The sequence below is a fragment of the Urocitellus parryii genome (assembly GCF_045843805.1).
Source record: "Urocitellus parryii isolate mUroPar1 chromosome 13 unlocalized genomic scaffold, mUroPar1.hap1 SUPER_13_unloc_10, whole genome shotgun sequence".
Taxonomy (NCBI): Eukaryota; Metazoa; Chordata; class Mammalia; order Rodentia; family Sciuridae; genus Urocitellus; species Urocitellus parryii.
Genome location: NW_027551762.1, coordinates 1,301,115 through 1,319,108, shown reverse-complemented (window position 1 = coordinate 1,319,108; position 17,994 = coordinate 1,301,115). Strand labels below are relative to the sequence as shown.

Here is a 17,994-nt window from a genome sequence, read left to right as displayed (position 1 = left end):
GTGGTAGACAGAATAGTTTCTTGTTTTTAGAGAATTTATTCTTGCAAAATTATCTTTTATATCTTTAGGTTAATTAAAAGATTTGGTGGTTTAAGATGACAAGAAAGATAAGGTTATTAAGATATGAATAGTTCTTGGTGTTTACTAGGTCTGTCTTGGAAGTACCTGACATTGCTGTTTCTCCAGGCCATATCTGGCAGGAGGCAGCTGCTTTCAGCTCTCTCTTGCCAAATTCACCAGTTCTGGCCCTTCTAACTGCTGATTATTTCTGATATACACATTGTGAATAGCTGCACTTTCCAGCCCTGCAGTTTTTCTGGATTATTTCAGAGATAGCTCCAGCTGCTGGGAAGATGGTCCTGTCAGCAGAACATCATGTTTAGAGTGGTCAGATCTATGTGGCCCACTTTCTTCCTCTCAGGACAGTAAGCTAACACTGACCACTCCTGCCCTAGCTTTCTGCCATATGCCAAAGATGGCCTGGCATGTATTCTGTGTGAGAAACTATGTATATACATGTACCTATGTATGAACATATACACACATATATGTAAGTTTAAAATACTCATGTGATTTCCTATTATATAGGAAAAACATCACAAGCAAGTGGAAAAAAACCCAATCATTAGACTATCTGCTCTTCTCAGTCACTCAGGGACACAGGATGAAGAATTAACCACAGTCTAATGACACTGCCATCTCATAATGCATTTATTTGATTAACCCAGCAGGCAGAGAGTGGAGTGTCTGCCCATGGTGGGCCTCTACCAAAAAGGCCCTTCCCCTCCTCCTGGGCATTTCACTCAGTTGTTCTCCAGGCAGCTGCAGGAACAGAGACAATTCCCTGCAGGGATCAGACTCTTGACAAAGCCAGAGAAAGGGATGGCCACAACCTACAAAGACCAATGCCTTTTTGCTCAGACTCTGCAAATGAATTTGCTACAGCAAAATTCCTTCTTTCTGCTTCCCCAGTTTCGGCCAGTGTGTGGCAACAGGTCAGCTGGACTCCTAATTTTCTGTAGCCCAATGCAAAGGACCCGCTGCTTGAGTTTCTTTGCAGTCAGGGTCCAGGCCCGGGCCCAGTAGCAGTCCCCCAGCCGTGGGTGTCTACAGTTGGAGGGTCTAGTCCAGTCTGCCTCTGAACTCCAAAGTGTCCCGGAGGCCCCAGGAGGTTCCGCTGTCCTTCACAAGATGTCCAGTCCCAGCGCTGGTGGGTGGGCCACGCTCTGACCTGGCCATCACCGCGGCTGGCGCTCACTCGATTCGCACCTGCAAGCAGACATCGAGTATCACCGAGACCACCTTGTGGAAGTAGGGGAAGTTTACGCGCAGTTGCCAGGCCATGTCATGAAACATGAAGGTGAGCAGAGTGCAGGTGAACCCGTAACGCCCTAGGAGCCGAGGAAGACGGGTGGAGCGCTACAGCCGCACCTTCAGGGCCAACAGAGCTGCTGATGTCGCCAGGGGCCAGGGCCGCCCAGGCGCAGCTCACCCGCTGACCTACAGGAGCGCGGACCTATAAGGCTGCTGATGCAGGCCTGGAGAGCCCCTAACCTCACTGAGCCCTGCCCTCCAGCTCTCCCCGCCCACGCCGGGCTCAGGCCACCACGCCTTAAGCTTTTTTGATATTGAATGATTATAAAAACACAGCATACCCAAATTTGTGAGGTTCAGCTCAAGCAAGCCAAAAAGATATCTACAGGTTTAAGTATATTAAAAAGAAAAAAAATAATTAGAAAACGAAAGCAAATTAATGGAAAGTAGCTAGGAGATTCTTAGAATGGCCAAACCAATGTGATAAATAAAAAGAACTATGGAAGACCAATGAAATTGAAACTTAAATCTTCAAAAATATCAATAAAAATTATGAACCTTTATCTATACTCATTAAGGTAAAAAAGGGAATACCAAAAATGAAAGAAAAGACATCACTATATATCCTAAAAATATTGAGTGTAATTGAATATGTATATTGAAAGGGTAATAATTAAATATTATGAAGCACTCTGCTAATAAATTGAATAACTTAAATAAAATGAAAAACTCCATGATGACATCATACTTAAGTAACACAAGATGAAATAAACTACATGGGCCATCCCATATGTATTTTAAAAATTGACTTTCTAATAAAAAATTTCCCATGAACAAAACTCCAGACCCAGAAGACTTCACTGGTGAATTCTGTCAAACATTTTTTAAAAAATTATCCATCCTACATAAATGCTTTCAGAAAAATTAAGGAGAGAACATTCTACAAATTATTTTATGAGACTGGATGTATCATAAGTCCACATACAAAGATTATAAAACAAGAAAAACTATGACTAAAATATCATGAAAATGGAAACAAAAAAATGTAGAAATTGCTACAATAGTAGCAATTCAAACCAGGCAATATAGAAAATTGATAATACATCAGGATACAGAACACTTGCCCCAGAAATGCTAGGTTGAAAAACTAAGTATTGTAATTCATCATATCAGAATAAAGGGAAAAAAAAGATCATCTCAAAAGATGCTGTGTTAACTTTCCATCACTAGCATTCTATAAATAAATAATAAAAAGGTCTGTTTTTGGATCATAGTCCTCAAAATTCCATTCCAGGTTCTGTTTGCCTCATTGATTTGGGCCTGCCTGGTGTGAGGCAGCACATCATGATGTGGGTGCCTGGTGAAGTAAAACCACTCCCCTCAAGGCCAGGGAACAAAAGAAAGAGGTGTAGCTGAGTACAGCTATCTCCTTTGAAGGCACATCTCCACTGACCAAAAGACCTCCTACTAGTCCCCAGCTCTTGAGGAGTTTATTATCTCCTAATAGTGTCACCATGGGGATCAAACCTTTAACAGAACATGAACCTTTAAGGGACATGTATTTAAACTGTAGCAGATGTAGAATAAACATTTTAGAACTCCAATAACCATATGTAATAAAACCTCACAGTAAACTTAAGCAGAATGTAACAATGGGTGGCAATGAAAATCCATTGGAAATATAATACTAAATCTTGTGCCTTAATTCCTTTTTCTATAGTCCAGGACAAGGTTCTTGCTTCTACCATTCAAGATTTATTGGATATTCAAGCCAGTGCAATAAAGCAAGACCAAAAAAAAATGAATAATATACCAATTAAAATGGAAGAATTAAATATGTGTGTATTTGAAACAATGTACTTATGGAAATAGAAAAGTCCAAGGAATCTAGAAAAAAAATACTATACCAGGTAAGTTATAGCTAACAAAGAGCAAGATAAAAGGTCATTTACACAAAAATAAAATTGTATTTCTATTCACTGGTAACATACAAAATAAAAATAAAAATGTAAAAGCCACAATACCACCCACAATAGTGTGAAAAAATATGAGATATTTAGAAATAATTAAATACTGGGCCTTTCCTCCTATGCATTCAATAAGAGAAAGAAATGAATCTCCCCTCGTAGTTACATGGTTTTTTCACATTCCAAGTTTGCTAAAGTCTACAGTGTAAGTGGGACCTTGAGGATGGGCTGGTGTCTGTGCTATGGCTTTGTACAGCTGTAGACCCATGTCCACTGGGGAGGTGAATGAGCTCTCACAGGGAGCATCAGAAATGGTCACCAGTGGTTACAGATGCCAAGAAACAGGACCTCTGACAACAGTGCTTGGCTCTGTGCAAAGTTGCTGGAGGTGTGACTTGGGGAGTGTCTCTTAGCTGTCCTGACCCACTCCATTTTCAGTGGTAAGACCTTACATTATCTAGCCTTGCAGGGCCACTGCATGCATTGGGCCTCAGGGTGGGAGGAATATTTATACTCATCTGTCTTCTCATTTTGCAGAAAAAGGTAGGTCAGGTCTTTGTATTATTCAAGACCGCCATATTTTAGGTCATGAAGCAAGTCTTAACAGAAACAACAAAAAATTAATATTATCCTTGGTACCTTGTAAAATCATAGTGAAATGAAATCAGAAATCAAGAGTACAAAAGTATAGAAGCCACACAAACACATGGAGATTGAACAATTATCTTTTCTTGATCAATGTTTTATATTCATTTTAATTAGTTATACATGACAGTAGAATGCATTTATGTACTTTGATATATCATACATAGATGAAATATAATTTCTCATTTTTCTGAGTGTACATGTTATAGAATCATATTGGTCATGCAGTCACATATATACATAAAGTAATAATGTCTGTTTCATTCTACTGTCTTTCCTATCCCCACATACCCTACCCTCCCTCCCTTCACTTCCCTCTACCTAATCTAAGGTAACACTATTCTTCTCTAGTGCCCCCCCCGCCTTGTTGTGAATTAGATCCACATATTAGAGAAAACATTCAGCCTTTGGATTTTTAGGATTGGCTTATTTCACTTAGCATGATGTTCTCCAACTCCATCCATTTACTGGCAAATGCCATAATTTCACTCTTCTTTAAAGCTGAGTAATATTCCATTGAGTATATTTACCACAGTTTCTTTATCCATTCATCTATTGAATGACATGTAGGTTGGTTCCATAGTTTAGCTGTTGTGAATTGAGCTGCTATAAACATTGATGTGGCTGCATTACTGTAGTATGCTGATTTTAAGTCCTTTGAATATAACCAAGGAGTGTTACAGCTGAGTCAAATGGTGGTTCCATTCCAAGTTTTCTGAGCAATTTCCATACTGCTTTCCACAGTTGTTGCACTGATTTGCAGTCCCACCAGCAATGTGTGAGTGTGCCTTTCTCCCCACATTCTTGCCAACATTTATTTTTGCTTGTAATCTTGATAATTGCCATTCTGACAGGAGTGAGATGAAATCTTAGTTTTGATTTGCATTTCTCTAATTGCTAGAAATGTTGACCACTTTTTCATATATTTGTTGATTGATTGTATTTCTTCTTTTATGAAGTGTCTCTTCTTTAGCCCATTTATTGATTGGGTTATTTGTTTTTGGAATTTAGTTTTTTGAGTTCTCTATATATCCTAGAGAATAATTATTTTCTCCCATTCTGTAGGCTCTCTTCTCATGTTATTGATTGTTTCCTTTGCTGAGAAGAAGCTTTTTAATTTGAATCAATCCTATTTATTAATAGAGGTTCAATTTCATTTTGCTACATATGGATTTCCAGTTGTGCCAGCACCATTTGTTGAATAGGCTATCTTTCTCCAGTGAATGTTTTTGGCACCTTTGTCTAGTATGACATAATCATATTTATGTGGGTTTGTCTATGTGTCCTCTATTCTGTACCATTGGTCTACAAGTCTATTTTGGTGCCAATATCATGCTGTTTTGTTACTATAGCTCTGTAGTATAGTTTAAAGTCTGGTATAGTGATGCCTTCTGCTTCATTTTTCTTGCTAAAAAGATTGCTTTAGCTATTATGGGTCTCTTATTTGGTGCAGGGTTGGTTCAACATATGGAAATCAATAAACATAATTCATCATATTAATAGGCTTAAAAACAAGAATCATATAATCATCTCAATAGATGAAGAAAGAGCATTTGATAAAATACAGCATGTTTTTTCATGTTCAAAACATGAGAAAAACTAGGGGTAGTGAAAACATACCTCAACATTATAAAAGCCATATATGTTAAACCTAAGGCCACCATCATTCTAAATGGAGAAAAATTGAAAGCATTACCTCTAAAAACTGGAACAAGACAAGGATGTCCTCTTTCACCACTTATATTCAACATCATCCTTGAAACTCTAGCCAGAGACAGAAGAAAAAAGAAAGAAATTAAAGAGATACAAATAGGTAAAGAAAAACTCAAACTATTGCTATTTGCTTATGACATAATTTTATATCTAGAAGATTAAAAAAATTCTACCACAAAATTCTAGAACTAATAATGAGTTCAGAAAAGTAGCAGGATATAAAATCAACACACATAAATCAAATGCATTTCTATACATCAGCAATGAATCCACTGAAAGAGAAATTATAAAAACTATCCCATTCACAACAGCCTCCAAAAAAAATACCTGAGTATCAATCTAACAATTATCTTTTAAATGACAAATAAATAATAGAATAAACGACAGCAGAAATAAATTTTTTTGGAATCAAACAAGAATAGAGATAACAACATACCAAAATCTCTACAACATTATGAAGGAGGTTTTAAGGAGAACATTTAGCATTAAGTGCCTATATAGATACACATAACAACAACAAGAGCAACAACACCACGCATAGACACACACACACACACACACACACACACACACACACACACAAAGCCAGAAAGATCCCCAATAAACAATCTAATGTATATGCCAAAATCCCTAGAAACACAGGAGCAAACTAACTCCAAAACTAGTGGAAGACAGGAAATAATTAATATCAGGACCAAAGTCAGTGAAATAGACAAAAAACACAAATGATCAATGCAGCAAAGAATTGGGTCTTTGAAAAGATAAGCAAAATTAATAAACCCCTAGCCAAACTACCCCCCCAAAAGAGAAAACCCAAATAAAAAAAAATAGAGATAAAAAAGAGATATAACCACAGTCATTTCTAAAATTCAGAGGTTCCCTAAGGTCTATTTTGAAAATTTATATTCTAATAGATATAAATATAAATGTTGTTGCTCTTGTTGTTGTTATGTGTGTATAACTATATAGGCACTTAATGCTAAAGTACTGAGAATGTAGCCCTGGAGTCCAAAAGGAAAGAGATGGGTCTACCTGCTACCACAATGGTTACCTGGATTTCCGTATTGTGATGATGGTCATCGCATTTTGGGATCCCAGGTCTCATCAATCATCCCTAGCTATTTGCAGAAAGTCTGCTTGCAGATTGTGGGGTTGTGTGACCTCCTGCCTCTCTGGACAAGAAGGCAATCAAGAGCCCATTGGCCCAGATACAGCGCTTTTCATCTCTGCCATTGTACACCTTGAAGGCACCTCAAGCACTTGAGCATGTGGGGTGAGGGGACCTCGCTCCAACTTATTAAGTTTAGCTTTAATGTCAGGAAGCTTTGGGAGAAAAAGTAGGTCATGAGTAAGTTATGACCATCAGGTGACTCAGGATCAAATTTGTGTACTGGAGTAGGGCCTGAGTCAGGCAGTTTGAAAAGGAAGAGGGGTTTTCATTTTTATCTTGAATGACCTCTTGGAGTTTATCATAACTGATGGCTTTATGAGCTGCCTTTTTTTAAACCTGTCAGTAAGCAGGTAAAAAGTCAGTCCCTTCTTATTTGGCCTCCAGGGAAATTTTTGGTCCCAATTAGTGGGCTTCATTGGCAAAGTTCCAGGCTTGTTCCCAGACTCATCTGCTCTCCTCTAGGAGGAGGGTGTTGGATTGGATCACTTCCATACCACGAATGGTGAGGTTTTTTTCTCCTATGTTATGTATTGTAACTCCTTGGTATAGGTACTAGGGTTGGAGGTAAAGGATCCTAGGCATTTCTTGATTTGGGAGAGATCACCATGGACTCTGCCTACCCCTCAAACCCAGCACTTCCTAGAGAGGGAGTAAAGCTGGGGGCTCTTAACTGGCTGTGTTACAATGGGTGATGAGAGGGCTGAAGGGTGTTTGGGATGGTGGTGTGGAGGGAGCCGGTGGGTTTGGTGGAACTTAGTAAGGGGGAGGCTCATCAGTGGGGTTGAAAGGAGGGTTTGGGTCCCTTGTTTGTATAGGAATAGGGTCTCTGGAGGAATCCAGACCCTTGGTGACAAGTAACAGCTGGGCAGGAGAGCAAGAAGAGCAAAGGGAAGGCTTAGAGCAGAGAATAGTGAAGGATGCAAGGCAGGAGGAGGAGTGGAAGCAAATATTGCTGGCTTAGAGGCTTCTTCCCCCTCATTGCTGGCTTGACTCTCAGAGTCTGGAGTCCAGGAGTGTTGACCTTGAGGGGTCTAATATCTGGTGTCATTTGGTTAAAATAACACAGTATTTTATCATCATATGAGTTTTTAAAACACGTATGAATATAGAATTTTAACTTTCAATCATCTTGGTTTTAGTAAGAGCAGAAATAAAGAGATCTTAAACTTTCCATTGAACAACAATTTATGAAAATAATATTTATAATGTTTACCCCATTTAAGTTAAATCTGATTTATCTATTTTAACTTAGATTACCCATGAAAACCAAGTTTAGTTAACATTTTAAGGCTTTTTGTTGTTGTTGTTGAAGAAACCTAGAAAAAACAATGTACATTATATTTAAGACATTTAATAGAAAATGAGATTTTCCATTGTCTGATCATCTACATCAGTGATTTTGAAGCCATCATTACCTTTTTTTGTTTACCCAATTTAAATTAAACTTTAAATCATGTGAATCAAAGGCATTGGTTCCATTTTTTTGAATTTTAGTTTATGAGTGCTCTGTATTTGGGTTCTGATAGATACACATGTGTAGACAAGACAGTACACAGAACAAATAAGTAAAGGCCTTCTAACTTTAAAATATATTAAGAGTCAACCCTCATAAATTGGTCACTGAGCAAAGCAGAGTGTAAAAAAAAAACTTTTATGGGTGGATAAAATAGGTCTGAACAATAATTATAATATAGGCATGCAGGATCAAATTTCTTAGCTCAAAAATATAGAATTTTTTTAAAAAAAAAAGTCCTAAAGGCTGGGGTTGTGGCTCAGTGGTAGAGTGCTCACCAAGCATGTGTGAGGCTCTGTGTTCAATCCTCAGTACCATATAAAAATACATAAATAAAAATAAAGGTATTGTGTTCAACTAGGTGGCCTAGGGATTGGACCCTAGAGGGGAAGGAGGGTCATGTTTCTTTGGGAACTGATATCTCCTAGCAGCACTGTGAGGAAGATGTATTCTCCCCCCGCACCAATGGGGCTCCAGGGAAGGGGCTGAGATTTGCCCCTGTCACAAAGATGGGAGGATGGAGGTGAGTCTGCTGTTGGATCTGCAATCTCTCACTCCTTCTACAGACTTCCGAAAGATCTGGCAGCCTCTGGAACGGGGAAGGAGAATCCAGGGCACCTAGGAGTGGAGGGGTCCAGGGATAGGAAAACTGTGGATCTGGCTTTCCTTGGAGTGGTAAGGAAGGTCTCAGGGAAGACAAAACAGTGAGCTGAGATGGGGCACAAGAGAGATGGGTCCCTGAACCCTCTGGGGTGCTATGTTCTCAACACAAAGCCTTCCCTTTCCACAGCACCTCAGCTTGACAGTGCCTCAGCAGCTGTGTGGCACAAGCCTCTCAGTTTGGTGATGGAGTGGGGAGGAAGGTGGCTCTCTGGCTCCTCAGGATGCTATATATCCAGGAGGGTGGGATGAAATAGGGTTGGGACTTCTGACAGGACTCCATCTCTCTGCCCCCAGGATGACACAGGAGAATCTCATCATGATGATCTGGGATTGGCCCTGGAGGCCCCAGGCATGCTGCTATTGGGGATCCCAAATAGTCAGAAGCTGCCCAAGGGGAGTCCTCACTACCCATTCCTATTCCCTCAGCTCCCCTGGCACTGGTAGCTCAAGGCCCATGTACTGAGTTCCTGGGACCAAAACCTGCAGAAGCCTGGCCAGACCCAGGGACAGAGTGGCCCAACCTCCTATCCACTGTCCTTCTCAGCTGCCCACTGGACCTAGGGTATACAATGAAGATCTCAGTTTGCCTCAACCCAAGGATGGAGGCTTTAACATGGCTGCCATGTGCCCTTGTGGTTTCCCAAAGTCTAGGCCTGATAGCTTCCTTCCTTGTGCCAAGTCCCTCAGAGCCCTGCATCCTACTGACCCTTCTCATCTTGTCCACTCAGGACCACTTCTAGAGACTTGTCAGCCTCTGACCTCAATCACAGGTCTCTGGGTGCCACCTCTGTGGGACAAGAGACACAGGGCAAGAGAAAAAGAAAGCAGGAGCCAGTACCCAGTTGTGGCCCTTTTAGACCCTGGTCTCACACTTTGGGTGACAGGATCCTCAGCTCCAGCCTCTTCCTCACCCAGCAAGGAAGTAAGGTGGATGGTCCCTCACTCCTTCCTGAGTGTTTGTGAATGTTTGAGTATGCATGTGAGAGTGAACCAGCAAACTTGTGAGTGTGTAAGGGAGGGGATGGAGCTGTTGAATATGAGAGCTGCTCTAGCTGTTCAGCCCTCTCTGCAAAGGGCTCCACCTGGGGCCTAGGGAACGCTTTCCTATAGGGAGAAATGTAAGTGGAGCCTCGGCCCACCCTCAGTTTTCCACTTCAGGGAAACCCAACCCTGCCCAGCAACCTGGCTTGGTCTGTGGCCACCTCTGTCAAAAGGGTTTGGCCCTGGGAGGGACAGGGACCAGGCTCCAGGCCCCAGCCTTGTGTTACTACACTGTTGGGGCCTTGACCCATTGGTGAGATTCTGCTTTCCCACCTCCTCTCTGGTCTGTTTTCTCTTCCTCATGAGCCCTAGTACTGGTTGTGTGATGTGGTCTTCATGCACTTTATTTATTTGCAGTCTGTGTTCCAGGTGGCAGAACTCCTACACATTCAGAGACCCAGCCTTGATGACTTTACATTTCCTAGTGATGATCTCTGCACTGGCCAACACTGTCAGGTCAGGAATATGTTCTTGTTTCTGATATTGACACATGTTGTTGTCTCCCTATGTTAAAAAAAAAAGTCCTTGAGATCAGAACACTACCAAAAAAAAAAAAAAACTTAAGATTTCCCTGTTTATTTTTATTTGGTCAATGGCCATTTAGAGGAGCATTGTTTAAATTTCCCATGTTCTGGGATTTCCCTAATATCTTTCTGTTATAAATGTTTTCCTCTGTATAATCGCATTGTGTTCAGAGAACATATTCTGCACATGATTTACCTCTTCCTTTTTTCATTTTTATTTTTTAGTTGTAGTTGGAAACAATACCTTTATTTTATTTATTTTATTTTTATGGGTTGCTGAGGATCAAACCCAGGGTCTCACACGTGCTAGGCGATTGCTCTACTGCTGAGCCACAACCCCAGCCCCCTTCCTCTTTCTTTATTTTTCTTTAGTTTCTGCATATGAGAGAAAGCATTTGACTCTTGACTTTCTGAGTCTGGATTATTTCACCTAGCATTATGTTCTTCAGTTCCATGAATTTATCAGTAAATTCTTTATGGCTAAATATATATAACACATCTTTAATCATTCACCTGTTCATGAGTACCTGGGCTGGTTTCATTATTTTGCTATTGTGAATTGTGTTGCTGTAAACATTGATGTGCCTATATCAGTATAGTATGCTGACTGTAGTTCTTTTGGATAAACATCAAGAAGTGGACAGCTGGGTCAGGTTCCCATTCTTAGTCATTGGAGGGGTCTCCATATGGCTTTCCAAAGTAGTTATTAATTTGCAGTCCTACCCAAAATTTATAACTGTACTTTTCTCCCCACACCCTCACCAGCATTTATTATTTATAATTTTAAAAATTGCATTCTAACTGAAGTGAAATGAAATCTCATGTAGTTTTGATTTACGTTTCCTTGATTTCCAGGAATACTGATCTTCTTTTTTTCAAATATGCATTTTCCATTTGTATTTTTTTTAAAAAAGTCTATTTACTTCTTTTGCCCATTTATTAATTGGGTAATAATTTTTTTGGTGTTAAGTTCTTTATATATTCTGGATATTAATCCCCTGTTACAGGAGTAGCCAGAAAAGATTTTCTCCCATTCAGTAGACTCTCTCTTCACACTCTTAGTTGTTTTGTTTGCTGTGCAGAAACTTTTAAATTTCATGCCACTGCACTTATTGATTCTTGATTTTCTTCCTTGAGCTTTAGGGAAGCTTGTTAAGTCGTGTTAAGGAACTGCATGCCTGCACCGATATGTTGGGAGTGTCAGCAGTATATTTTCTTCTAGCAGTTGAAAATGTTTCTGTTCTAATTCTATTATAGTTTAAATATAAGGTGTTCCCAAAAAGTTCATTTATGAGACAATGCAAGAATTTTTAGAGGTGAAATGAAGTGTGACCTAATCAGAGGATTAGTCTGCTAATGGATTAACTGGGTAGTAATTATAAGCAGCTAAGTTGCGGCTGGGGAAAGTATGTCACTGGGGGTATGTATGCCTTTGGGGCTTATATTTTGTCCTTTGGAGCAGAGCTTTTTCTCGGCTTCTTGGTTGCCATGACCTGAGCCGCTTTCTTCTGCCACACACTTCTGACATGATGTTCTGCTTCAATAAGGTCTAGAGCTATGGAGGTGGCAAACCATGGGCTGCATCTCTAAAACCAGGAGCTAAAATAAACTTTTCCTTCTCTAAGTTATTCTTGTCAGTGTTTTTAATCATGGCAGAAAAACTGACTGAAACAAATTCCTAGGCTTTTGATCCACTCTGAGTTGACTTTTGTAAAGGGTGAGAGTTGAGTCAAGTTTCATTCTTCTGCAAATGGATATACAATTTTCCTAGCATCATTTGTTTAAAAGGCTACCTTTTCTCCAACATACGCCTTAGTGAAGTATCAGATGACTGTATCCATGTGGGTTTGTCTCTGAGTCTTTTATTCTATCCCATTGGTCTCTGTGCATGTCTGTTTTGGTGCCAATATTATGCTCTTTGTGTTCCTCTAGCTGGGAAGTATAATATGCATCCAGCATCATTTTCTTGCTTAGGATTTCTTTGGCTCTTCTGGGTCTTTTATTGTTCCAAAGGGATTTTAGGACTATTTTTTCTACTTCTGTCAAGAATGTCATTGGTATTTTGATGGGGATTTCATTGAATCTGTATAAAGCTTTGGTGATAATTAATTTGGACAACATTAATTCTGCCTATCCAAGAATATAGGAGATCTTTCCCTTTTCTAAGATCTTCAATTTCTTTCTTAAGAGTTCTATAGTTCTCATTGTAGAGGTCTTTCACCTTGGATAGATTTATTCCTAAGTATTTTATTTTATTTTGTGATATTATTGTGATAGGATAATTTTCCTGATTTATTTCTCAGAAGGATCCTTATTGGAGTATAAGAAAGCTATGAATTTTTGTATGTTTATATTGTATTCTGCTACGTTGCTTAATTTTTTTTATTAGCTCTAGAAATATTCTAGTGTAATTTTGGAGGTCTTCTTAGATAATGTCATCAGCAAACATAAATAATTTGAATAATTATTTTTTTATTTAAATCCTTGTAATTTCCTTTTCTTGCTTGATTGATCTGGTTAAAGTTTGAAAAACTACGTTGAATAAGAGTTGCAAGAGTGGACATGCTTGTCTTGTTTCTGATTTTAGAGGAAATGATTTCAGTTTTTCTCCGTTTAGTATGATGATGTTTTTGTGTTTATCATATATAGCAATCTTGGTAAGAATCTGTTATCTTCCAGAGTTTTGTGTATATTATTCTAAGACCTCCTGGATTTTAAGGTTTGGGGTGAGAAATCAATACGAATTCTAATTGACTTACTTCTAAATGTGACTTGCTAATTTCCACTTGCAGCTTTTATAATCTTGCTTGTTCTTTTTATTAGCCTTTTTAATTATAAAGTGTCTTGGAGAGGATCTTTTTTGATCTTACCTATTTAGAGTTGTAAATACATCTTCTATTTGGATTTCTGTCTCATTCTTAAGGCTTGGAAAATTTCTGATTATTTCATTTAAAAGTTTGTGCATTTCTTTAGTTTGTATTTCAGTGCCTTCATGTATGCCAATGATTTTTATCTTTGGTCTCTTAATGTTATTCAAGATTTCTTGAATATTCTGATCATGATCTTTTAACATGTTTTCTTTATTGTTGACTTTGTTTTCAAGTTTATATACTTCATTTTTGAGGTCTGGGAATATGACTTTTCTGTGATCCTACTCCATTGGGAAATGCTTTCAATTGAATTTTTAATTTGATTTATTGAGTCATTTCTATTTTTTTTCAGAATCTTTGTCCTTTTATTGAAATGTTCTTTCACTTCCTATATATTTGTTCTTTTATTAATTCCTTAGATCTTTAAGTTCATTGAACATTTTAATTATCTACTTTCCAAATTCTTTTCTGGCATTTTCTCTATTGTAGTGTCCATGGAAGCACTTGTGTTGTGAGTTATTAGGGGTGGCTTGTTCCCTTAATTTTCCATATTGTTAGTATTTTTACCCATCTTCTGGGATAATTTTCTCTTCTACTTTTTTTTGTGAGGGATTTTTTTTAGTGAATTCTTTTCTTTTTACTGTGTGTCCTGGGTTGGTCAAATATTTCAATGTTGATATTTTCACTCATTTTGAACTTTCTATTATGGCCATTTTCTCATACCTCATTTGGAGGATGTACTAATCCCCTTAATTACAATCACTTTGTAACAATTCTTATATTAATAAATCTTTAAGGAGATCTTTTTGACAGTGTTCTTCACTAACCCACTCATCTGTTTTTCTTAGCCAGATTTTTGCAGTGGAATGTTTTCTTTCTAGGGCTTCACTTATTGTGCAGTTTGTTTCTTCCTCAGCTCTGACCCAAAATGGCCAAGCCTGTTTAAGGAGTCTGGATGCAGAGTTTCACAGTAGAATTCCATTCCCTTCTTGGTGGGTTTCAGACTATGTGCTGGGGCAGGAGAGTGGGATGCATCAGCGGATCCTGCCCTGGGTTCACCAGAGTTGGTCTGAATTTAATTTGTTTCAGTCCCCTTCCCCCACCTGTGACAGAAAGGCTCCTAATCTCAGAGCTCAGATTGCCTGTTTCAAGTGAAAGTGCTTTTCTGCTTTTCACAGCTTTGTAGACTCAATTTTCTGGTGCTGAATTGCTGTTTTGATTCCTTCTTGGAAAGCTGCTATGATAGTATGGCTTCCTCTGAACCACCTTATGCAATTCTCCAAAGGGATAGACTTGTTATGAAGCTGTATTCCTGCCATTAAAATTCTATTATGGAACATGGCGGCGAAGGGACTGCATCACCCCAGGGCGCCGCGTCACTAAGTGGGAGAAAGACGATGCAAAACGGCTGAAGGATATCTTTGGGAAGTTCAAGTGAAATTGAGGTGCTCCAGAATCTAGTGGACAGATTTCCATCGTGCGAAGTTCGGCTCTGAGAGCTCCATTTCCCCGCACGGAGGGTCGCATAGCCTGACAGGCGATCGCCCCGCGGCTGGAGTCTGTGGCGCACGCCGGGGAGCGGCAGGGTGCCGGAGCGGGGAACAGCGATACGGATCCGGGGGGGCTCCCGCCTGTGGTACATCGGAGCCCTTAGCGCTGAGTTCCGGCTTTGAAACAGAGGAGAGAAGAGGCCCAGTTTGGCTCCAGACACCGGTCGGACCACAGTGGAGAACAGCAGCCGCCATTTCGGAGAGATGATGTAATCATCCCCGTGTTCTACTGATCTCAGCCCATTCAACTACGAACAGGTGATAACAGGCTGGTATCTGCCTGCTTCTAGCAGACAGATTTTCTGCTCAGGCTCGGGGCGGGGGTTCTTGTGGAGAATACTCCTAGAGGCTCGTGCCTGGCAAGGCGTGCGCCGGGCACTGAGCAGCTGGATTCGGGTTCCCGGGGCTAACCTGGCCCAGGTCTGAGGAAACTGCGGAGACTGCCGGCGGAGGCCAGCTCCAAGTGGAGCGTGCGCTGAGCTTGGGGCGACTGGGTTCTGACTCCCGGAACAGTTTTGGCCTGGGGCTGGGAAACCCGTGGCGTCGCTCCCTGGAGCCAGCTCCCAGCGGAGAGTGTATCAGATCGGAGAGGCGGGGTTCCGGCTACCTAAGCTGCTTTGGCCCAAGGCTAGGGAACCGGCGGTGACTGCTTCTCAATCAGGGTCCGGCGGGGTGTTGTAGGGACAGAGTGGATCTTCCTCCTGCGCCCAGAGCAGTCCAAGTGACCCGCCGGCGTGGTGCCATGACACCCCAAACGCAGCTGGGGCTGAAGAGAGCAGCCGCCCACGCATAGAATAGGACCAGCAATTCCGCGGCGCAGCAGCCAAGTAACCTCATTTGGAGTAGGGGCTGTGCGGAGCTGCCATCCGAGCAAGCAGGGCAGGCAGACCTGCCGCCAACTGGCAAGACAGGCCAGGTAGCTTGCCAGCGGGGTGGACACGTAACACCGAGGCAGTCGCGTCACACTGGTTGGAGTGGGGGTGGAGCAGGGTCGCCGCCCGGGTCCGGAGGGGGCTCAGCGACCCGTTGGAGAGGTAGTTAGGTACCCCCATTGGGAGTGGGGGCTGTGCAGAACTGCGACCCACTGGCCTAGAGGTCTGCCAGCGCGGTAGACTCGTCACACCAATTGGAGCGGGGGGGCCCAGCTGAGCCGCCACCCACATCCAGATCAGGACCAACGATCCCAGGGCGTGGTAGTTAAGTTACCACAATTGGAGTGGGGGCAGAGCAAAGCCACCACCCGTGCCCGCAGCGGGGGCAGACCTGCGACCGATCAGCGGGGTAGACAGACCACCATAATTAGAGGAGGAGCACAGCCAATACCCGCCCTGCAAGGGAGACTTCCCAACTATACAAGAGCAACATAAATAAATAGGGGGTAAATTTCAAAAACACAACAGTGGCACCAAGCAGAAAGAAACGTCAGCAGTATGAAAAGACAAGGAAAGAAAGGACCACAAGCAATGCAGGTCAACTCAACTTTAGAAGAGGTAATAGCTGCAACAGATGGAATGTCAGATAAAGACATCAGGATTTATATGCTTCAGATGATCTGGAGTCTCAAGGAAGACATGAGACAGCAAAATCAGACAATGAAAGATCACATTGACAAACAAATCCAGGAAGTAAAAGATCAATTTCACAGGGAGATAGAGGTAATAAAAAACAAACAAATAGAAATTCTAGAAATGCAGGAAGCTATAAACCAACTTAAAAACTCAATTGAGAATACTACCAGCAGAGTAGATCACTTAGAAGAGAGAACATCAGACAATGAAGACAAAGTATTTCAACTGGAAAAGAACATAGACAGCTCAGCAAGTCTGCTAAGAAACCATGAGCAGAACATCCAAGAATTATGGGATAATATCAAAAGACCAAATTTAAGAGTCATTGGGATACAGGAAGGCACAGAGCTCCAAACCAAAGGAATAAAAAGTCTTTTCAGTGAAATAATACGAGAAAACTTCCCAGACTTGAAGAATGAGACAGAATCCCAAATCCTAGAAGCCTACAGGACGCCGAATGTGCAAAATCTTAAGAGATCCACACCTAGACACATTATAATGAAAATGTCCAACATACAGAATAAGGAGAGAATTTTAAAAGCTGCAAGAGAAAGAAAGCAGATTACATTTAGGGGTAAACCAATCAGGATAACAGCTGATCTCTCAACACAGACTCTGAAAGCTAGAAGATCCTGGAATAACATATTTCAAACACTGAAAGAAAATGGGTTCCAACCAAGAATCGTGTATCCGGCGAAATTAAGCTTCAGATTAGAAGATGAAATTAAAACCTTCCACGATAAACAAAAGTTAAAAGAATTCGCAGCTAGAAAACCATCTCTTCAAAAAATCCTTGGCAAAACATTACAGGAAGAGGAAATGGAAAATAACTTTGAAAACCAACAATGGGAGGTAGGACAGTAAAGGGGGGAAAGTAGTCAAAGAGGATAACAAATCAGGTTTAGTAACATCAATAAACAAATATGGATAGAAGAACAAACCATATCTCAATAATAACCCTAAATGTTAATGGCTTAAACTCACCAATTAAGAGACACAGGCTAGTAGAATGGATCAAAAAACAAGACCCAACAATATGCTGTCTACAGGAGACGCATTTGATAGGAAAAGATATACATAGACTGAAGGTGAAAGGTTGGGAAAAATCATATCACTCATATGGACCACGGAAACAAGCAGGAGTGTCCATACTCATATCTAATAAAATAGATTTCAAGCCAAAGCTAATCAAAAGGGATAAAGAAGGACACTTCATACTGCTCAAGGGAACCATAAACCAACAAGACATAACAATCATAAATATATATGCCCCAAATAATGGTGCAGCTGTGTTCATCAAGCAAACTCTTCTCAAGTTCAAGAGTCTAATAGACCAACATACAATAATCATGGGAGACTTCAACACACCTCTCTCACCACTGGACAGATCTTCCAAACAAAAGTTAAATAAGGAAACTATAGAACTCAATAACACAATTAACAACCTAGACTTAA

The 17,994-nt window shown here is 40.6% G+C and overlaps 1 pseudogene; it reads right to left on the bottom strand.

The window, feature by feature from the left end:
• Positions 1-1,060: 1,060 nt before the first annotated feature.
• LOC144251308 (uncharacterized) overlaps positions 1,061-17,994 on the bottom strand; it is a 35,750-nt pseudogene continuing 18,816 nt past the window's right edge.